This window comes from Phascolarctos cinereus, unplaced genomic scaffold, assembly GCF_003287225.1.
Source record: "Phascolarctos cinereus isolate Bilbo 61053 unplaced genomic scaffold, phaCin_HiC Scaffold_7;HRSCAF=346, whole genome shotgun sequence".
Taxonomy (NCBI): domain Eukaryota; kingdom Metazoa; phylum Chordata; class Mammalia; order Diprotodontia; family Phascolarctidae; genus Phascolarctos; species Phascolarctos cinereus.
Window position 1 is genome coordinate 59,988,521 of NW_027556180.1, and position 24,204 is coordinate 60,012,724.

Consider the following 24,204-nt stretch of genomic DNA (forward strand, 5'->3'; position numbering starts at 1 on the left):
CAGTATTTATTGTACCACTTACTCGCCTTATATAGCTGCAGAAACTGGTTCAGAGATGTTAAAGTACTTAGCCACAGTAAGCCATAGTTATTATTATTGTTAAGATGATGATGGTGGTAGTGGTGATTAGAATATACACATATATGTGTACATATGTGTACATATGTATATCATCTCAAATTAAGGTTTGTAAATGTTACATATTTACATGAAAATGTTTACACTTGAACATTACATGTTTATATATGTTAACTCTCTTAATGTTCATAGCAACCCTGTGAGGGCAGGCTATTTTTATCCCTATTTTATAAATAAAGAAACTGAGGGCAGCAGAGGTTAACTGACTTGAACAGAATCACCCACCAAGAAACATCAGAAGCAGTATTCGAAACCAGATATTCCTGGCTCTGTCCATTGAGGGACCTCCCAGATATCTTGCTATATTCAGATACAGCCAGATATCTTACTTTTTGAGTAAATCATCAAAAATAACATTTCAAATTAGCAAGGCTCAATGTTCACCATTCACAGAAAACAAAAGCTATTTGAAAATACAATTTCCCATGATCTCATCACCAACCAATGATCAAGGTCAGAGAAGAGACAGGCTTTGTAAAATGCACACATTAGGTCTGGACCAGAATTGAAACTTCCAATATGGTCCATCTTATTGCTGCATTTACCCACACAGATAGACACACAAACACCTCAGAGATGAATTGTATCTCAAGATGAGTTTTGAAAGGGTAAATTCAACTGCTTGAAGACAGAGCATGTTCATAATGTATTTCCTGGCACAGACAGGTTGTCTGGCATACATTTTCTGCCTACTGGTCTGAAGTCTGGTCCCCTGATTCCATTAACAATAGAAGCATGGTTAAATCCCTTTGCACTTCATTGAAAACTTGATCTTCAAGCTTGCTTTAATGTACAGTGTGAGAAAGCATTCACAGCTATATATGCATGTTAATAACATTCAGCTTTTGTGGCACTAGTATCTAAAAAGAAATGATATTTCATGTAAGATTATACCTGCCACACCTCTGGAGACACTGTAAGTATAAACACCCTGAAACAGCAGACAACCAACAGTATTAATTCACATAAGCCAGCCCTTTTTTGCTACTGTCTTAAGATGTGTGCTATTAATATTTCAGAACTTAAATGAGAGAAAAAGCATAAAGATCTGTGTTGGTTTTGTTTTCTTTTTTTCTCCCTTCATCAGGCCTCCCCCTGTATCTTGGTTTTACCCATTTGCTTTTCCAAAACTGCTGAGTACACTTTTCCCCTTCAAGTACAATGCACATTTTTAGCACGAATCAACAGAAAGAAAAAGAGTCTATTACATATATGTCAGTCTGAATTTCTATCCTAGAATCTGGGTTTTCAAATTGTGTTAATGACTGTATCACACTGCAGCGTAATGGGGTTCAGCTATCTTTCCTATGAACTGGGAAATTTGGCAGAAGAGGGAGAGTCTATGGCCCTCATGCTTGAACAAGCTTTTGCTCCTGTGACCCCTTTTCCTATTGAAGAGTTCCTCCCAGAACTTCCATGGTCAGGCATCTTTCTTCGTGCATGCCAGCACCTTCTCCACAACTTATGGTCTCAAAGAGCTGTCTCAAGCACTGCGAAATTGAATGATTTGCCCAAGATCACACAGCCAGGATGTGTCAAAGGTGGGGCTTGAACCTAGTTCTTACTGGCCCTGTGGTCAGATCTCTAGTCTTCATTTATGTCTGAGTATCCAACATGGTCCATTTAATTATTTTAGTATATGCAATGTAAGTTATTTTTATTAAACATGTTGGCTTTCTAAATGTGAAACATTTATGTGGGGCAGAATGGCATCTTATCTTTGTGAAAGGTATTTAGGACATCATAACTTATGTATATTTTACTGAGAGGCAGTGTTTGCGTAATGACTAGAGATCTAGCCTCAGGGCCAGGAAAATCTGGCTTCAGTTTGAACATCTGACAAATTCTGGCTGCCCCACCCTGGACAAGTAACTTAGCTTCTCTATGTTCTAGGTACCTATGTTGCTAAGGTGCAAAGGAGGTGCTGACCTGAATTGGGAGAGAGCATTTCTTCTTATGGGAGTTACCAGTACTAGTTAATTGACATAGATCATTCCTATCTATCACTAAAGCCTACGAGGCAAGTTTTCTTTTATCTTTATTTTACCAGTTAAAATCTGGAGGCTTGAAACTTAAGTACTCCTTTAGTTATACAATGGCAAAAAATCTGGGACTTTAAAACTAAATTCTAATTCCAATTGTTTCTATACACATACCACCACACTGAGTCTATGGAAAACCTTCTAATTCTTTAATTATACACTCTTAAAAAAATGTGTTAGGTGGGAAACGTGTGTGATATTTCTGTTCTTTTTCAGAAACAGAATCTCAGACTTGGATGGGACTTTAAAGGCCAATTAGTCAAACCTATACTTGAAAAATACTCCTTTTTACAACATGTTCATGAAATGGACATACACCTTTTGACTGAAGACCTTCAGTGAGGGGATACTCATTACATTCTGAGGTAGTCTGATTCACTTTTGTATAGTTCTAATTGTTAGGATTTTTTTTAAACATAAAGTCATTGCTTCACTCCCTGATCTCCAGTCATCCCCTTCATAACCTACATCCAGTATGACTCCCAATGATTACCATTGAGAGTTATTTTTTTAGAAAAGCTATATACCAGGGATCTAGGTGGTGCTGTGGATAGAGCACCAGCCCTGGAGTCAAGAGGACCCAAATTCAAATCCGGCCTCAGGCACTGACACTTAATAGCTGCATGACCCTGGGCAAGTCACTTAACCCCCATTGCCTCACAAAAAACAAAAGAAAAAAAGAAAAAAGAAAACTATATACTAAAGGTGTAAGATAAGGAAAATGGCATAAAGCAACACAATGCATATATACACAATGGGGAATATGCTTATTCCCTGCACAGAAAAGGTTCTTGGGAAAAGTTAAGTCAAACTTAGAATACAAAGTTGAGGTATACATGTAGGGGACACTTGTGACAAAGGAATACCTTGAAAGCACTGGTAATGGGGGAATCTTTGGGCTATTTATGCAACCCTCAGGAAGTTTTCCTTAGGTGTAGCCTTCCATGGCTTCAAGGATCAATTCTTTCTTAAAAGTCCACAGACATATTTTTCCACCATGTGGGAGGAAGGTAAATGGATTACAGTCCATGAAGCAGCATTCTTCCTTGGATGCTTATCTTCCTGAATCTGTCTGTTCACATGTTTATCCACGTTTGTCCTTGTTATATCTCTTCCCTATTCTGATTGGATGCTATATCTCCTAGTAGTTCCTTCATTCTGATGACATGGCTATGATGCTTTGGAAAGTGAAGGGAGGGGAAAACTGCCCTTCCTCTAAAAAGAGTTCTCTTCCTGGGGCTTGGTTCCTATTGAAATTCTTAATTTTGGAACTGAAATCCTTCACCATTGGCCTGTATTCCTCTAGTATCAGCTCATTAATGAATACACCCACTGGTATGGCTGCTCCTTTCAACCAATCATGTTTTTTTTTTTTTGACTCAGTGGAAGAAACTCACACTTCATATTCATAAAGAGATCAGAGGGCACACACCATCTCTTTACATATTTAAATTTGCAGCAAGTTCTTTGTTTGATGGATTGACAACCAGGATGGGAGAGGAAGACCACCCTTATATTTGTATCAATTATTTTTGGCATTTTTATGTTAGTGAAGTACTTGAAATATAAAAAGTTTTCCATGTGAACATCAAATATGCCAGTATTTTCATTAAACAACCTAATTTTATATATCAATAGTCCATGAATAAGTCACAAATGTAGAACTGAGTCAAAGGTTTTGCAGTAATCAATGAGGGCAGTAAAAGTGCAACTGCCCTATTGGGCAACTTCTTCAATTATTACAAATTAAACACAAGTCAATCTTAACTTCAGGAGGTCCCTTGGAACACTACTTTCCCTCCTTAACCAATGTCTTTTTGTTTGGTGCTTATAATTTTAAAAAATTAATTTATCAATGTTTTGAATAAGATAAACAATAATAAGAATAACAATAATTATTTCAGTCTGTCTTTTTTCTAAGGAGTTTAGATAGAAATGATCCTGGGATAAGCCACTATTCTACTATTATTCTTTCTTATTTAATGTTAAATTGCCTATACTGTACCCCAAGACTCAAATGGATCTGAGACATAATTGATTTTTAATTTCCTCCAAATTATGGAGAAGGTAACCTACCATATCTGCCTAGCCTTTGTAGCCCTTGTCTATGTTTTCCCTAAAGTTTTCCGCAAATCCATTAAACCTTATAGAGGTCTAACCAGCTTCTAATGACATTATATGACTTTCTCTCTTCTTGATTTTTTTTTTGCCTGCAGAGTTAAAAAAAAGATGTGTATCATGTATACACGTTGTGAGAGAGCCATTGGGATCCTCTAGTTGTGCCCTGTCTATAGTATTGTTCTCACATACAATCCCTTGAGATTGTCTCTCGTAGCTGTTTTCTTTGCAGGTTCTCCTCTCTTCTATATTGCACCTTTCTCACACCTAACATATGCCTCTCAATTGCCATTTATAAGATATTCACTCAAAGACAAATTTATTCCATATTTCTCTGTCATACAGCAATATTAATAGAATATTAGCATTAAAAATATGGGCCTTTGCTTTCATGGGAAATTCAGGGTCATTAAATGAATTTTACAATTTCCAAAAGAAATCTATTCCACTCTTCTCATGGTCAATTCTGGGTACAAGTGGTTGGTTATCCATCTCTCTCTCTCTCTCTCTCTCTCTCCTCTCTCTCTCTCTCTCTCTCTCTCTCCCTCCTTCCCTCCTCCCTCCCTCTCCCTCTTTTTCTCTTTCTCTTCCCCCTATCTTTTCCTTTCCTCTCTCCCCATCTCTATACACATATATGATGTACACATATAAATACATACATACTATAATTATCTACACTGTTGGACGAACTATATCAGACATCTATCCAAATGCCTGCTGAAATCTGGGAGACACACACATACACACACTGTGTATATGTGTATATGCAACACGCACAAGAAGGATGAAATGGATGAAGAATATAGATGATAGATAGATTGATAGAGATATATCAGATGATGCATGAAACAAACAGATGTGTAATCTTTCCCCTCTGTGTCTGTCTCTGTCTCTCTTTAGCTATGTGTGTATGTCTATACACACACACACACACACACACACACACACACACACACACACACACACTCCTTTGAGTGATTACAGATCCTTTCCAGGAAGCCCTGGAATATCCTGAGGCTTAATGAGATCAGCATGTCATCTGTAAGAAGAAGCATCTGAAAGATCTCACAAGTCAAAGGAAACCCCCTTCTATATGGATTGAAGCTGGATCTCATCCATCACGATGGTGAAACAAAATAATCAGGTATTACACATTTGTTTTATGGAGAAGGTAACCTATAGAATTATAGCTGTTTTTATATCTTTCAAACAATCTTGAATGATTTTGATGAGGAGATAAAGTGGATAAAGCACTTTGTTGTAAAGACTCTGTAAAGCAACATATTTTTTCCACTTAATTTTTTTTACAATCAAGTAACTATAATCACAACAGTACATTATATTCTCTATATATTTGTGTTACTTTTGAAATGGCAAAAATATAGCTTATTGTTAAATATTGCTTGTGAAGGCCTGCTTTTTCCTCATTAATGCTCTCAATTAGGATTTCCTCAATTCATGTATAATTATGACTTGCAAAGATTTTGTATAGGCAGGAGAACAGGATTTATTGGAACTCTTTCCATTTCCCTGTTTTTCTTTGCCCTAAGAAAGTGTCATTTAACTCTCCCCCAAGCCTTTGGTATCTTTCCCTTCTTCAGATATCTTGTATATTTGCCCATCAAAGTTTTAAAATTTCTATTGCCTCCAGAACTGATCACCTTTTTATAGACTGTCCAATCTGGCTACTTGTCCCATCTTTATAGCCATATCTACCCATTATATAAGCACATCTGGAATTCTGATATTAGATTCCAAGTGTGATGGTAACATTGCCCTTTGCACTTTAGAGAAGAAATATTTGTCAAAATGATTTTGTAAATATCTTCCATTTTTCTGTTTGCAGTCCTTCTTACATTCCCATCTTTAAATGCCCTTGGGTTGCCTGCTTAGTTGCATATCTTGTCAAGCTTCCTTTACTATTATACAAGTGGGCAAAATAACTGCTTTTTACAATTGAGTAAAAATAGTGGGATGTGAGCTCTCTCCTATCTGTTCACCAAAAAAAGTCTTTTTGAAAAAACTTCAACAGCAAATTGAATGGTGTAGATAAATTTTTCAAAATTCTGTTCTCCCCTGCCACCCAGATTTTAATATATTCTATTAGATCTCTGTATTTTGAAAAATGTTTGTTCACCAAAAATTAGAGATTATGACTGTTTAACACTGCAACATCCATTAAATACATTGGCTTTAAATTTCTATGAATCAATGTTATTTCCAGGTGATTGTCAACAACAGTCTTGGATATAATACTAATTCAGTTCCAGTTCAATTTATTTGATTAATTCTCAAGGGTGTTTTGAGGTCAGTATGTGTACTAGATATATATCATTACTAGGGCTATATTTTAAGCTTTCCCAGCTTGGTAGAACCAACAGACTTTGTGCTCTCTGGGCACAGCCTTTGAGAAGCTCCCACAACATAATAAAGCTTCTGATTAGGACTTTACCCAGCCATCTTCCATTTATTCAATCTGAATCCAATTGCATTTTTTCTCCTTTACTACCCTCAAACACATGAAGACTAAATTCCTCAACCTGACTTTCAAGACTCCATTGTCTTTCCCCAAACTCTCTTCAAGGCTATCTAGATTTGCTTCTCAGAATGTAAACTTACTGAAATAGAGCCTGGGTCTTTTTTTTTAGTTTTTTTTTTAAATCCCTATTGGTACTATAAGGTCTTAAATACAGTTAGGAGTTTAATAAATATCTGTAAAATTGAACTTGCTGGATTAAATAGAATTGAATTTGAACTTTCTGTCTAGCCAGACCAGTCTTCTTCATGTCTACTTTCTAAATCATGCAAGTCTACTTTTGTTGCTGTTGTTATTGATGGTGAATTTTCTACCTGGATCAGTCTCATATGTTTGCTTTATAAAATCTTATCTACCCTTCAATGTTCTCCACACAGTCTTTTTTGATGCACTAGTTCACAATTAACTCTCCATCCTCTGAGCTCTTATAGGTCTAACTATGTATCACATATTTTAATTGTATTTAAAATATATTTTCTTGGTTTCTTTTGTTTTCACATCCAATTAATTTCTGAATGCATACTCCCTGCCCTGTCCAGTAATCCATCCCTTGTAACAAAGGATTAAAAAGGAAAAAAGGGGAAAAAATAGTTCAGCAAAACCAGCCAATACATCAATGCTCTCTGATAGTATATACAATATTCCTCATCCTTTGGCTTTCACTTCTACAAAGAAGAGAGGGAGAATTAATTTGACAATTTTATGATTTTCTTATATATTATCTTTTACTATTCTTTCACTGTTTCATGTATGATGGTGTCATTGCTGCAGCCAGACTGTAACTTCCTTGAAGGTAGAAAACACAACTGTTTTATCTATGTGTAGACAGGCTACTTTGAAGAGTTTGTGATTTTTACTGGTGGAGGAAGCACTAATTCCATTAAGTCCTTGAATCCATCACTTATCAAACTACTCCCACCAAGAAGCTAGAAAAGAAATGGGCACCTTGTGAGTGGTTGATAATAGGTACTGACAGATGAATTAGTGTCTATTAATTTCAAAGAGAAAGTGGTGAGTCTATAGTAGTCTTTGCAGAACAGGGAGGTGGGGAGAATGACAACACTGATTTATTCTGCCAACCAGCTACTGATGTCCACATCAAATTTCCCCACCAACATGAGCATATCTATTGCTTGGTGCACAATGTTAGAGAATGGGGTGAGAATTCCTCATTTCATCCCTAAAAGTAAAGGATTCCAGATATCTGGCTGATTAGCATTGTACAGACAGTGTCAGTCTTGTCTTCAGGGCTTCCAGATTGATTTTTCAGTACTTATGTGACTTTCTCACTCCTTTTTATGCGCAGTGCTGTGTAGAAAACGGATGTGGATTATGTATACACACATGCACATCCTGAGAACTTGCTGATACATAACCTTTTAAATTGGAAAATTATAAGAACATCTCCTGAAGCCTCGACTGTCAACTTTGCATAACTCCCAAGCAGTTTCACAATGGGGAGCAGAGCAGGGCTAATGCCTGGAGCCTTGAATATGGTGTTGCACAATGAAGGTTGAGGGGAAAAATAATTTTTCTGTTCCTTTTTTCCCATTAATTTTATTTAACCAACTAGTCCCTTTATCCCCAAAGTGTCCCCCAAATGCTGATTCCAGACACCCTGAAGATAAAAGAACCTGGAAAAAATTAATGGGATTCCACACTACCTATAGAAAATCAGTCAAAATAAAAAGGAAAGAAAGCTATGTAGATTCCTGCAAATTTCAACCAGAAATGGGAAAACAGGAATAGTCTTTCTCAAAAGGACTTACGGCATCTAGTATTTTTTAAGAAAAATAATAGGGGTTTTTTTGAGTAGTATTAGTGACCAATTAGTGTGTGTGTTTTCCCCATTACTTCTTAGGTCATTCCCCATACCATGATAAAGATGCACTAAGGGATAAGAATCCTCCTTAAGAAAGACAGTCCTCAGAAGCCCCTTCCACAAAGCCTGTAACTGGCTAAGAATCACATTTTGTATTGTAAATTAGGTAGCAACCACATACCTTCAATTGGAGGTTAGCCTTAACAAGTCTGTTTGTTAAGAGTGAGTTTGGGGGCAGCTAGGTGGTGCAGTGGATAGAGCACTGGCCCTGGAATCAGAAGGACCTGAGTTCAAATCCGTACTCAGACACATAACAATCTAACTAGCTTTGTGATTCTGGGCAAGTCACTTAACCCCAATTGTCTCACAAAAAGAAAACAAAGAATGAGTTTGATTGGGACAGTGAAATTTCTGAATGGTCAGATAGCTTAAATAAATAGAAAACTGTAAATGAACCTATAACAGGACAAGCCTTAAATATGAGAGGGGTTTGGCGACAAGGAGGCATTAGAGGCTGTCAAAGTAGAAGGAGAAGACCGTGACTGGGAAGGCTGTTGTTAATCTTAATAGTTTACAAGATTAAATTAGTGTTGTTTTTGTTGTTATCAACGTTAATCACTGCTTTTAAGGGCATTTTTTTGTAAGGATACAGATTTAGGAAATAGCCTTCCTACCAAACACACAAGCATGCATATGTGTTTGTGCCATTTCCCTAGGTACCAAGTTTAGAGGATCCTGAAAGAACCAGCAGTCTTTCAAAAACACAGAAATGACAGAGCTTAACCTCTAGTTATTATGTTCAAAATCCAAAGTTACCAAATGGTAGAATGGAGTGAGGGTCTCACCCAATCGTCTTTGTTCCCAGCCCTCCTAGGAGTTTCCTTATCAATGCCTTCCAGTTGCCATTAAACAGTCTCCACCCCTACCCCACCCTTAGCAATATTCTACACCTCCTCCTTTAACCAAAGTTTTCATGTCCATTTCTTTGAATGTTGTTTCTAGTTTTGCTTCCAGTGCAAAAATTACTGGTTAACAGCTCTGAACTGGATGATGTCGGGAATATGGAAGAAGGCATTCCCTTCCTCCTGTCATTAAAGGGAATGGTCCCTGAACTTATGTCCTTGAACTTTCTCCTTTACCCCTTCTTGCTCTTTTGGGAGAGTAATGCTTTTGTGAGAGAAGGAAGATATACAGAGAAAGAAGGTGGGAAAATGAATCTTGCTCTACTTTGGCTAAAGTTTCCAAACATCTGTGGTTTATCTGATCTAAATCTTCAGAGATTGGAAGTATTCATAACCAAACCCTGACATATGTACACATACATACTATGTTTAATTAGATGCTATGTTTCTGTGTGCTTTAATAATAAAACAATATTTGAAAAAAAAATCCCTTTCTCTAATTAGGATCAAGTGTTTTTGAAATCTGTGTTTCTAACTAATTGATGTTGATGTTAGAGCACCTGATTTTGATTACACTGTAATCTGTGGCAAAGAAAGACACATAGTTTGACTCAAATAATATGACAAAGACACATAAATAGTTTTTCCCCCTGGTTTATAATGGTACTGAACTTGAAAACATATTGAAGATCTATAATCATCCTTATCAGGAATCCTCACTTGCAAAGTTATAGGTCTGGCCCCTAACAAGCCTTCCTTGAAGTCTAGGAGTTTTAAGAAATATATTCATGGAAAAATGTTTCTTTGTGTGTTGTGTATTATTTTGCTTTGTTCATTTGATTTTTCACTTTGATCACTGGATTTTCAGCCATCTCCTATAGCCGTAAGGGGATAAAAGTACAGAGTATTTAATGGCCCTTGGCCTCCCCTCCCCCACCCCACCTGCCTTTCCCCAGTTGATAAACAAACTGTGATTGAAAAAGGAGAGCAAACATCCACCATATGGTATCAAAGGAAGGATGTTGTAAAGATTTTCCGTAAGGAGTACTCACAAAGGGATTGTTATCTTTTATATTCACTCAGTGGTTTTTTGAGGCCCACCATGGCAACAGAATCATCTATCCTGGCCCATGCTTACAGTGTTGACAGCAACCATTCCCTTGACAATTTGGCTGTACCTGCCCATGGTGTCCCTAAAGGACTAGTGTTCCTGTAAGCAGCACTGAACAATCAGAGAAGCAAAGAAGACACAAATAAGAGAGTGTGTAAGGGAGGTTGGATAGGATTCTCAGTTGACCGAATAAGCAATCGGATACTCCTCCCTGGCAGATCACTGGCTAAGGCTTTGTTTGGCCTCTAGGTCATGGAGTGCAAGGAGAGGCAGACTCCCTAAACTGATACATCCCCCAGCGAGTTTAGCTTGCTGCAGAAACTGGCAAGACTGTTAGAATTCATTATCCTATTAAAAGAGAGACATCAGACATCATAAAGGAGACCATTTTTGCATTGAATTATTATAACATACAAAAGGACAAAAGCCACTTGGCACTTTGTGTTATGAACTCAGGAACTGTCTTTTGCCTTTTTTTTGTAAACCCAGCACTTTGCACGGTTCTTAGGATCTTAAGGTAGATGCTCAATAAACGTTTATGGAGTAATGTAGCTGATTTGTCCTACTTCCACCAGGTAGGGTTTGGTCACTTCTTCCAAAGCAGAAAAACCTCTTTCATCTTACAATTGCCTCAACTTTTATTTTTCTTAGCACAGCTTTCATAATTTCTAAAATGTTCATGAAAAGACAAATCCAAGCCAAAATTATATTTTTATCTATAAATAAGGAACAAATATTACTGTTTCAATAATAGTTTCAGTTGCTCTTTTTTCTCTGAATTTCAATATTTTAATTTTCCTTTCTGTCTCTGACCCTATAATGATATATTCAGAAGTCAATAAAAATATCGTATTAACATAAATAATAGTAATAACAATAACCAAGCTAAAAGTAACAAATGAAAAAATAAATATAACCCTTGGCCCAGCACTGAGGCTTGGGATTTATATGAACAAGGCTCAATATTAGGGAAGTCTTAAATAATATTCTTTTTGATTCATGCCTGTACCCAAGATCTTCACAACAAGAATAAAAAGGTTTTCAGTGCCTATGCAAGCACTCAGGAAAACAAGTCACTGAACACAGAGTAGACCAACAAGACTTACACCTGAGTGGCAGAAACACTTAAGACATTCTACTTTTCTCTTTGCTAAAGCCGTTTCTTTAGAGGTTTATAATGTCCTCCAGATTTACAGCAGTAACCTAGATCAAGAGGTCTCTCACAAAAGGAAGAGAACTTTGGATTTCTAGGAAATCAAAGACCCTGCCATCGGATGTCATGATCCCCAACTCCTAAGGCTGAGTTCTCTAGAACTGTAGCACCACCCTGGACACACAATTCCCTAACACACACACACACACACACACACACACTTGGGATTTTATCCAGTCGGTAAAGAATTCATCCTCACTTTCCTGGATCTGTACAGTCTATATCACCTTTGGTTGTAGTTTATCTTTCATTCTTGAAGAAAGCCATGACATCAGGGAGATGACATCACTTAAAGTCACCAACCTCACTTTCTCCTCCAGAGCCATCTGGGTCCAGTGCTCAGATGTCTATCAGGATGACTGGAGATGGCCTCTCCTCTCCTCTCCTCCCTTTTCCTTCCCTGAGGGTGTTCTGCCCAAAGGAATCTAAATTTTGATGGTAGAAAGCTATTTAGTTTGACCAAGCCTTAAACCCAATTCACTCTGGATCTCATGGAGTGGACAACAATAATAGGTCCCTGCCCAAGTATCACTTAATGGCCCTCCAGGTTCAGAGTAAACGTAAATGGTAACTGTTTCTCTTTTGCCCAGTAACCCTGAGGGTCTTCCCCTCCCAGTTTGATTTTTTTTTATTAAAAGGGCCATCTCTTGACTCACTTTTTAAAGAGGCCTGTTCACTGTATCACTTATATTACCAGTGAAAGTTATCGCTCAGGCTGGCTCCTGCCCATCAGCACTCTATCACTTCTTGTGCCTAGATTTTGGTTACACTTGTGCCAGGATCCCCTACACTTAGACCTTTTTGTCTACGGATGATTCCCTGGAGTATTTGGTCTCCAGATGCAAGAAGCTGCCTTGGTTAGATAGCATGACTACCCAGAATTCCCTACAGAGTATGGAATCTAAGTGTATCTGATTGGCTTCTCCTTGTTCATCCTCCTAGCACTTATCTGCCTCTCTGTGTCTCCATGTCTTCCATGCATCCTCCTCAAGAATGAAGGACAAACAACAACAATGTCTCCACTATGCCTTTTGGTTTTTGTTTCTTTTGTTTTTCAAACATAAATTTATTTACTTTCAGTTTTCAACATTTACTTCCACAAGATTTTGAGTTCCAAATTGTCTCCCCATCTCCTCCCTTCCCCTACCCCAAGATGGCACATATTCTGAATACCCCTTCCCCTAGTCTGCCCTCTCTTCTGTCTCTCCCTTTCTTCTATCTCTCCCCCCTTCTCTTATCCTCCTCCCCTTCTATTTTCCTGTAGGGCAGGATAGACTTCTATACCCCATTTTCTGTATTTCTTATTTCCCAGTTGCATGTAAAAACATTTTTTTAAACATATGTTTTCAAAACTTTGGGTTTCAAATTTTCTCCCTTCCTCCCTCCCCACCCACCCTGATTGAAAAGGCAAGCCACTCAATATAGGTTATACATGTGCAGTTATGCAAAACACTTCCATAGTAGACATGTTGTGAAAAACTAACTCTATTTCCTTTAATCCTATCCTGCCTCCCATTTATTCTATTCTTTCTTTTGACCTGTCCCTCCTCAGAAGTATTTACTTCTGATTACCCCTTTCCCAATCTGCCCTCCTCTCTATCATCCCTGCTCTCTTGTCCCCTTCTCCCCCTATTTTCCTGTAGGGTAAGACAGATTTCCATACCCAATTGAATGTGTATGTTATTCCTCCTTAAGCCAAATCCTATGAGAATAAGATTCACTCATTCCTCTCACCTTCCCCTTTCCCTCCACTGTAAGAGACTTTCTTTTGTTTTTTTTTTTGTGAGATAATTTACCCCATTCTACCTCTCCCTTTCTTCTTCTCCAGTATAATCCTCTCTCATCCCTTAATTTTATTCTCCAGATATGACCCCTTAATCTTCAACTCACCCTGTGCCCTCTATCTATCTATATACATATACATATATTTTTTTCCTCCAACTACCCTAATACTGACAAAGGTCTCATGAGTTATAAATATCATCTTTCCATGCAGGAATGTAAACAGTCCAATCTTAATAAGTCTCTTATGATTTCTCTTTCCTGTTTACGTAATTGAAAGTCAAATTTTCTATTCAGCTCTGGTCTTTTCATCAGGAATGCTTGAAAGTCCTCTATTTCACTGAATGACCATTTTTTCCCCTGAAGGATTATACTCAGTTTTGCTGGGTAGGTGATTCTTGGTTGTAATCCTATCTCCTTTGCCCTCCGAATATTATATTCCATGCCTGTGGTCCTTTAATGTAGAAGCTGCTAAATCTTGTGTTATCCTGATTGTGTTTCCACAGTACTTGAATTGTTTCCTTCTGGCAGCTTGTAATATTTTCTCCTTGACCTGGGAACTCTGGAATTTGGCTATATTTCCTAGGAGTTTTCCTTTGGGGATCTCTTTCAGGAGGAGATGGTATTCTTTCAATTTCTATTTTGCCCTCTGGTTCTAAATATCAGGGCAGTTTTCCTTGATAATTTCTTGAAAGATGATGTCTAGGCTCTTTTTTTGATCATGGCTTTCAGATAGTCCAATAATTTTTAAATTCTCTCTCCTGGATCTATTTTCCAGGTCAGTTGTTTTTCCAATGAGATATTTCACATTGTTTTCTAATTTTTCATTCTTTTGGATTTGTTTTACAGTGTCTTGATTTCTCATAAAGTCACTAGCTTCCAATTGCTCTATTCTAATTTTTAAGGAAGTATTTTTCAGTAATCTTTTGGACTTCCTTTTCCATTTGGCCAATTTTTCTTTTTAGGGCATTCTTCTCCTCATTGGCTTTTTGGACCTCTTTTGCCATTTGGGTTAGGCTATTTTTTAAGGTGTTATTTTCTTCAGTATTTTTTTGGGTCTCCTTTAGCAAGCTGTTGACTTATTTTTCATGATTTTCTTGCATCACTCTCATTTCTCTTCCCAGTTTTTCCTCTACTTCTCTTACTTGCTTCTCAAAATCCCTTTTGAGCTCTTCCAAGGCCTGGGACTGATTCATATTTTTCTTGGAGGCTTTGGATGTAGGAGGTTTGACTTTGTTGTCTTCTTCTGGTTGTATATTTTGATCTTCTTTTTCACCAAAGTAAGATAATATAGTCTGACTCTTTTTGCGCTGCTTGCTCATGATCCTGGCCAATTAGTTGAGTTTTAAACTCTTTATTAAGGTAAAAGTCTGCTTCCCATGTGGAGAATGTACTGTCCCAAGCTTCGGGGGTTTATACAGCTGTTTTCAGAGATACTTTTAGGTACCTGTAAATTTTCAGTTCTTCCAAGGTGGTATAAGGGGCGAGGTGTTTACTGCTTTCCTGGCCTGTGCTCTGGTCTATTAGTGACCACAAGCACTCCTTTACATCCTGGAACTGTGAGGAGGGTTTTCTCTGTATGGCCACTACAAGCTCCACCACGCCATCATTACTCCTTGCCCCAGGACCACCGCTCAGAACTGTGACCCCAATCTAAGCAAGGACAAAGCAAGAGATTCCTGCCTCAGCAACAGCAGAGAGATCCCTGCAATCCCTCTCTGATCAGCCACTGCATTCCCCCTCAGTCTGTGGGCCAGAAGCTCAGAAGGCAGCTACCCCCTTCCAAGGGCTGCGCTCTCAGGGAACTGGAGCCATGCTCCTCTCTTAGTACCACAGAAACAAACTTTTCCCACTGACCTTCTAAGTTGTCTTTGGCATTCCTGGGTTGAGGAGTCTGGAAGCTGCCACAGCTGCTGGCAGTTCAGTCTTCTGAGGCCTGCTCTAGGTTCCCTGCAGCCTGAACACCTAAGCCACACTGTACTCCACTCCCAGCCCAGCATGATATACCTTTCTGATCAACCATCCAGGTAGTCTTGAGCTGGAAGTTTGTTTCACTCTGTCTTTTTGTGGGTTCTGCTGCTGTAGAATTTTTTTCAAGCCATTTTTTATGGGTATTTGGAGGGGTTTAGGGGAGAGCTCAAACAAGTCACTACTTTTACTCCGCCATCTTGGCTCCGCCCTCCACTATGCCTTTTTAAGACCCAGTCCAAAGACGTAGTGTGGAGTATGAATTAAGCAATCATCTTCAATGTGGTATAAATAAGGCACAGATTTGACTAGAACACAGTGTATGCCTCATCAAAAACTTTACATTACCAAGATAATTTCACACCTTGTTAAAGAGATATCATCAATGCCAGAACAAACTCCTGCTCATTAGAAAAATTTACACCACATAGCAGGAGAAATCATTAATACTAAAATGATATCCTCAACTGTGGGTCCAGTGATGAAAAGGCTAATTTATTCTGGGAAGACCAACTAAAGGTTCTCAAAAGTAAATTAATTTTATAGGTATAAAGGAACTTAGAGACCATCCAGTCCAATCCCCTTTATCTTATAGAAAAGGGAGATGAGGCCTATATAGAATTTGCCCAAAGTCACAATTACTTATGGCAAAGGTAAAAATTTCAGACCTGGGTGAAGAACCCAGACAGCTTAGTCTTTAAAGCAACATTGGATTGTGGAATCATAGCTCTCGAGCTAAAAATAATCTTAAAGGTCATAAGATAATAAACCTGAATAATTCAGTCTAAGCCCATCATTTTAGAAATGAGGTAATTGAGTACCACACAATTTAAGGGACTTGACTGATGTGATATAGCCAGTAAGTCTCTGGGGCAGGATGCCAACTTGGGTCATCTGGACTCCAAGTTCAGCTCCATATGAACTATATCTTGTGGCCTTTCCATTTATAGATAAAGAAAATAAGGCCTAGATAGGTAAAGTAGGAGTTTCATAAAGAAAGCAAGTAACGTGGCATTGTGGCTAGAGTGCTGGAATTAGAGTCAGGAAGAATTAAATTATTTTTTAATTTATTTATTTATTTTGAAGTATTAACCATCACTTCCATAAGCTTTTGAGTTGTAAATTTTTCTTCACAAGACGACGTGCAATCTGATATAGACTCTACATATACATTGCTATTAAACATATTTTCACATTAGTCATGTTGTAAGTAAGAATTAGAACCACCAGAAAGAGGAAACAAAACACAATAGAAGAAAAAAATAGCAAATAGTATACTTCAATCTGCATTCAAACTCCATAGATCTTTCTTTGGATGTGGATAGCATTTTCCATCATGAGGCCTTTGGAGATGTCTTAGATCCTTGCACTGCTGGGAAGGATTAAGGTTATCAATATTAGTTATCACACAAAGTGGCTGTTACTATGTACAATGTTCTCCTAGCTCTGCTCACTTCACTCATCATCAGACCATACTAGTCTTTCCAGATTTTTCTGAAGTCAGCCTGTTCATCACTTCTGATAGTATTACATTCACATACCACAACTTGTTCAGCCATTCCTCAATTGATGGGCATCCTCTCAATTTCCAATTCTTTGCCACCACAAAAAGAGCTGCTATAAATATTTTTGTACATGTGTGTCCTTTTCCCATTTGTATGATCTCTTTGGGATATAGCCCTGGAAGTGCTATTGCTGGGTCAAAGGGTATGCACATTTTGATAGCCTTTTGGGCATAGTTCCAAATTGTTCTCCAGAATGGTTGGATCATTTCACAACTCCACCAACAATGCCATAGTGTTCCAATTTTCCCACATCTTCTCCAACATTTATCATTTTCCTGTTTTGTCATGTTGGCCAATCTGACAGGTGTGATGTGGGACCTCAGAGTTGTTTTGATTTGCATTTCTTTAATTAATAATGATTTAGAGCAGTTTTTCATATGACTATAGATGGCTTAAATTGAAGAATTAAATTCTAATCCTCCCTCCTATACTTGTAAGCTGTATGACACAAGGTAAGACACTTAACATCTCTAATGGGGATGATAATGGCACCAACCTTGTTGAAAGGCTCAAGTGAGATAACCTGTGTAAAGTGTTTCTCAAAACTTAAAGCCAAGGGGAAGGTGGCCTAGCCATTCTAGATCTTAAACTGTATTATAAAGCAGCAATCATCAAAACTGCTTGGTACTGGCTAAGAAATAGAGTGGTGGATCAGTGGAATAGGTTAAGTATGCAAGACACAGTAGTCCAATAACAATAGTAATCTATTATTTGATAAACCCAAAGACCCCAGCTTCTGGGATAAGAACTCACTCTTTGACAAAAACTGCTAGGAAAACTGGAAGAGTATGGCAGAAACTACGCATAGATCAAAATCTCATACCATATACCATAATAAAGTCAAAATGGGTTCATGATTTAGCTATAAAGGCTGATGCTGTAAGCAAACTGGGAGAACAAGGAATAGTTTACCTATCAGATTTATGGAGAACAGAAGAATTCATGACCAAGCACGAGATAGAGAACATTACAAAATGCAAAATCGATAACTTTGATTACATAACTTTGAAAAGTTTTGGCACAAACAAAGCCAATGCAACCAAGATTAGAAGGAAAGTAAAAAATTGGGAAAGAATTTTTATAACCAGTCTCTCTGATAAGGGACTTATTTCTAAAATATATAGAGAATCAAATCAAATTTACAAGAATACAAGTCATTCCCCAATTGATAAATGGTCAAAGAAAATGAACAGGCAGTTCTCAGATGAAGAAATTAAAGCTATCTATAGTCATACAAAAAATGCTCTAAAACACTCTTGATTAGAGAAATGCAAATCAATACAACTCTGAGGTACCACATCACACCTATCAGATTGGCCAAGATGACAAAACAAGAAAATGATAAATGTTGGAGAAGATGTGGGAAAATTGGAACACTGATGCATTGTTGGTGGAGTTGTGAGATGATCCAGCCATTTTGGAGAACAGTTTGGAACTATGCCCAAAGGGCTATAAAAATGTGCATACCCTTTGACCCAGCAATAGCACTTCTAGGGCTATATCCTCAAGAGATCTTACAAATAGGAAAAGGATCTACATGTACAAAAAATATTTATAGCAGCTCTTTATATGGTGGCAAAAAGTTGGAAATTGAGAGGATGCCCATCAATTGAGGAGTGGCTGAACAAGTTGTGGTATGTGAATGTAATGGAATACTATTGTGTTATAAGAAATGATGAACAGGCTGACTTCAGAAAAACCTAGAACGACTTGTATGGTCTGATGCTGAGTGAAGTGAGCAGAACCAGGAGAACACTGTACAAAGTAACAGCCATGTTATGCAATGACTAATACTGATAAACTTAACCCTTCCCAGAAATACAAGGATCTAAGACATCTCCAAATGCCTCATGATGGAAAATGCTATCCACATCCAAAGAAGAACTATGGAATTTTAATACAGATTGATGCATACTATTTGCTTTTTTTTTCTTCTGTTGAGTTTTGTTTCCTCTTTCTGGTGGTTCCTCCTATTGGTTCTAATTCTTACAACATCACTAATGTGAAAATATATTTAATAGGAATGTATATGTATAGCCTATATCAGATTGTGTGCTGTCTTGGGGAGGATGGTGGGGAGGAAGGAAGAGAAAAATTTTAAACTCAAAAGCATATGGAAGTGATTGTTGATAAATCAAAATAAATAAATTAATTAGAAAAAAACAAAGCCATATATAAAAGTGATACCTATTGATAGTAGTAGTATACTGTAGCAGAGGTGGGATCTGTATTCAATTCCTCTGTTTCTGAAGTGAACTTCAGTGTCCAACTTTTAAGTACTTGTCCTATAAATGTGCACATTCTTTGATAGACAGCATAATGAAACATGATGGAAACAATGCTGTTATTATAAAGGTTATTGTCCTGGTCTGCTCATTTCATTTTGCATCAGTTCACATGAGTCTTCTCAGGTTTCTTTGAAGCCATCTCCTTCATCATGTCTTACAGAATAATAGTATTCCACTTCATTCATATACAATGATTTCTTCCCCATTTCTTAATTGATGGGCATCATCTTAGTTTCCATTTCTTAGCCACCACACACAAAAAAGAGCTTCTATAATTTTTTTAATAAATATGAATCCCTTACCTTCTTTTTTCATGTCTGTGGGGCTATAGGCCTAGCAATGGTATTGTTGAGTCAAAGGCTATGCACAGTTTAATAACTTTGGGGTCATAATTCCAAATTGCTTTCCAGAATAGCTGTACTAATTCACAATTCTACCAATCATCTTCCTTTGAGTCCCTCCTTCTTCCCAGAACCTCCACAAGGGAAAAGACCAGAGTCTATCAGGCTTTAACTACTCTCTCTATTGACATGGTCACAACTGCAACTGAACACTATCCTCTAAGCCATTCACCCACCTACTCCCACCTTTGCTTAAATGTTTTTGCCCCAGAAAAAAAATTCTAATTATGTTCCTATTCTATGATATCATACAGCTTTACCTTTGATCCCAAAAGAATTTGCCCAGTAAAGACATTTGGTAAATGGTATGACTTAAAGAAGAGCTCTCTTGAGAGAGATTTCCCTTTATTTAAATCCAGACTTTTTTTATGTGACCCAGAAGAATTTTAATTGGATCTTCAACTAGGTCAAAGTGGAAAGATCTAGATGTAGGGGGAAAAAAAGCTTTTTACTAATGACTTCCATTTGCATTGAGAATTCAATTCACCAAATATTTGTTAACCAGCTAGTAGATACAAGGCGCAGTGTTATATCCTGGGAAAACAAAGATAAAACCAACAACAGTCCCCAAACTTAAGGAGCCTAAATTCTCTTGGGGCTGAGGGGTTGGTGGGTTATAACATTTAAACAGATGTATGACTACAATGGAATTTGAGGAGAAAGAAAATACTGATATCCCAGGAAACCAACAAGGACTTTCTGTAGGAGGTCACATGTTGGTTGAACCTTGGAGGAAATTAAGTATTCTAAGAAGCAGAGGGGAAAGGGAGGCACTGGGGGGACAACTTGAAAAAAACAAGGTGTGGAATTCCAGGTTCAAGGAATAGCTACCCTGTTCATGAGTCTAGAAAATAGAATGCATAAAAATGAACCACGTGAAATATGTCAGCAATAATAGACTGTAGGCAGACTGTGAAAGATTTTAAATACCAAGTTGAAGATCTTTTATTTTATCTAAAAGGCAACAGGGAGATAAGTAGTTTCTTGAGCACTGGAGTAACAACTATCTAGAAAGGCAAGCCTAGAATGTAAAATAGGATATGAAATAGAATGTTAGCCCAAGTTGGTTCCTGAGAGTTCATCTACTCTAACCTTCTTATTTAAAGATTAAGGAGTTATGGTCAAAGAGTTCAGGTAAATTTTTAATGATCATATATGACAATCTATTGGCATAGCTATAAATAGAATCCTCATTTTTTTTTTAGGCAATTGGGGTTAAGTGACTTGCCCAGGGTCAAATAGCTAGTGAATGTCAAGTGTTTGGTCTGAGGCCAGATTTGAACTCAGGTCCTCCTGACTTCAGGGCCAGTGCTGTATCCACTGTGCCACCTAGCTGCCCCTGAATCCTCATTTTCTAATATCATCCACTGTTATTTCTATACCTTCCTTTCTGTCATCACAATATCTACCCTTATCAACTCGTTTGTGTTATTTTGTAATTTTTCCATCGTGTCTGACTCTCCATGGCCCCATTTTGGGGTTTTCTTGGTACAGATACTAGAGTGATTTGCCATTTCATTCCCCAGCTCATTTTATAGATGAGGAAATTGAGGTAGAGTTAAGTGACTTGGCCAGGGTGACAGAGCTTGCAAGAGTTTGTGTATGTATTTGAGCTCATAAAGATAAGTCTTCCTGATTCCAAGCTCAGGTCTCTATCCATTTCACCACTTAGCTGCCCCAACTGATTGCTTAAATATTTTCAAAATACTCTGACTCCTAACCCACTCAGAGGAGAAGAAGTGGCAGCTATGGCATGGTGCAGCCAGAGTTCTAGGCATCTCCTACAGTATAGAGAGCAGTGTGGGGACCTGGTGTATACATACTTGAGAATGACTGGACCAAGTTCTAGATTCTGCTATCGCAAATTTCCTGAAATGGAAGATGTGATCATGGTGAATGTATGGCCCATGCTGAAATGGGAGCTTATGCCAGTCTATTGGAATACAACAATATCGAGAACATGATTCCTTCTTGGTGACCTGTCTAGAATATATATCCACTTCATCTGAATTGGCAGAAATGATAGGAATTAGAGTGGACCAAATAAAAGGATTTATTGATTTGTCAAAAATAAGAGTTTCTCCAGACGAAGCAATCAAATGTGAAGACAAATTTACTAAATCCAAAATGGTTTATAACATCCTTTGCCATCTTGCTGAGCTGTTAGAATACAATAAGAATGAGCAGCTGGAGAGCCTGTTCCAGAGAACTGCCTGGGTGTTTGATGGCAAGTACAAGAGCCCAGGATGCAGTGCCTATGATGCATTTAAACATGCAGTCTCAGACCCTTCAATCCTGCATGGACTGGATTTGAATGAAGATGAAAGGCAAGTGCTGATGGATAATACAAATAGGCGCTTGACACCATAAGCTGTCAAAATCCAAGCTGATATTGAAGTGCCTTATTGTGGTTGTGAGGTATTGATGCTTAAAAGAAGCTCTCAGAGTAGGCTTGAATTGTTCCACAGAAAATATGACCATCAAGATTAACCTGGTAGCACCTTCTCGAAATGTGATCACTTTTATAACCTAGAGAGAATAGAAGGCTTGTCCATCCTCAAATAGGCTATGACTGTCATCAAAGAAAATATTGAGGAGAAGAGGGGTGTCTTCCATGTTCAGATGGAGCCCAAAGTGGTCACAGACGCAGATGAAACAGTTTGCAAGACAACTGGAGAGACTTGAGTGGGAATACTCTGAGGTGGATGGATATGATGATGTAAAGAAACAAAAGCCAAAGGTGAAAATTAACTTTTTGGGGAAAAGGAGCCTGACTGGAGGAACACAGATTAGCCTTTCCTGGCTTAGATACATTAGACTTGAAAGCTTTCCGGTGTTGAAAACTTCAAAGCTGAATGTTTTATATTTCAAAGCATTTAAATATCTCCACAGACCAGCATATAAAATGCCCTCCCAACAAATATTCGTGGATTTGGATTGACAGGAGTGCCAAAGAAAGATGGACACCTATTAGGGTTGTACTTCCAGGATGTGACTCCGTTTAAATTAAGTGACCATTCAATGCATTGTAGAGCATTTGTTTCCATAAACTCTTCTCTCTAACCTCTGCAGTCTTCATCTAATCACAGAGTACGGAAAGTAGAAATTAGACTGCACCTCATACCCACATGAAAAAATTCTAATAGAATTCATAGATAAACTCTATAATTGACTGATAATTTAAAAGATCACTTTCTTACCTAACAATCATAAACCTGCAATTAAATGGAGAAAAGTCTAAAAGTGAAATTATCTTTTTTTCCCCTGGTAATGTCAAATTTTCTACACCTGAAACATAACAGGGACACACTGGAAGAGAACAGAAATCAAGATGTCATTTAGTTTAAATGAGACAAGATTAAATCTTACATCACATGTGTCTTCTGTCCCATGTACAAGGTTTTATTTGTGCGAGAAATCATTCATCAAACATCCATCCAACTTATTTAATAAGCCTTTAGCCTATATGGCCACCTCCACTGAGCAGTCTGTATATCTCTTTGTGAAGACATTCTCACAGCCAAATTGACCATATTGGGAGAGAGAACCCTGACATTATCACCAGCATCATTATCAGTATTTATAGAAGACTTTAGGATTTGCAAAGCACTATATAAATATTATCTCACTTTATCCTCACTAAAAACCGTGGGGAAATAGGTGCTATTTTTATCCTCATTTTCCAGATGACAAAACTGAAGCAGCCCAAAGTTAAGAAACTTGCCTACCAAGCATCAGAGGTAAGATTTGAACTGAGATCTTCCTGAATCAAAGCCCAGCACTTGATCTCCTTAGCCTACTGGCTAAATCATGGTTAAGGGATGTGAGTTGCAAACTTTTGGCATTGATTTGTGTGACTGTAGGTCCTCGTCTATCAAAATGAACTTGTTTCTTTCAAATTCTTTGATCATAATGAAAAGGATTTCCTCATGGTTCATTGAGGTTCTAGTGAAGCTGTGGTTCTTTTCAAGTGCTCTGGTTCTCCAAACACACAAATAAACAACCATAAAAATGTAAAACAAAACAAAGATAAAAACAAAATTCTTTATAGCAACTATTTCCACAACGAGCCATTAAAGAATATCCAACATCACTGCAAATATGTTACAGCACTTAATGAAAGGGAAACTCATCACTGAGCGGGTTGGAGGGAAAATAGGTGTCTTCATTTACACTTCACCAAAACACAGGAATGAAGAGGAAATTTCCCCAAAAGATGTAGGCAATTAGTAAAACCATTCTTGTTTAGTTTTGAGAGGTGATCAATGGTGAGAACTCCTTAATGCTTCCATATGTGGAGAGCAGGGACTATATCCTC

General features: G+C 37.7%; 1 protein-coding gene and 1 pseudogene across 1 annotated transcript in view; one reads left to right on the plus strand and one right to left on the minus strand.

Annotated features, from left to right (window-relative positions):
- Positions 1–24,204, minus strand: part of NYAP2 (neuronal tyrosine-phosphorylated phosphoinositide-3-kinase adaptor 2) — a 325,867-nt gene that overhangs the window by 219,771 nt on the left and 81,892 nt on the right. The gene's annotated exons all lie outside the window — the stretch shown is intronic.
- Positions 21,716–22,827, plus strand: LOC110200258 (eukaryotic translation initiation factor 2 subunit 1 pseudogene; annotated as a pseudogene).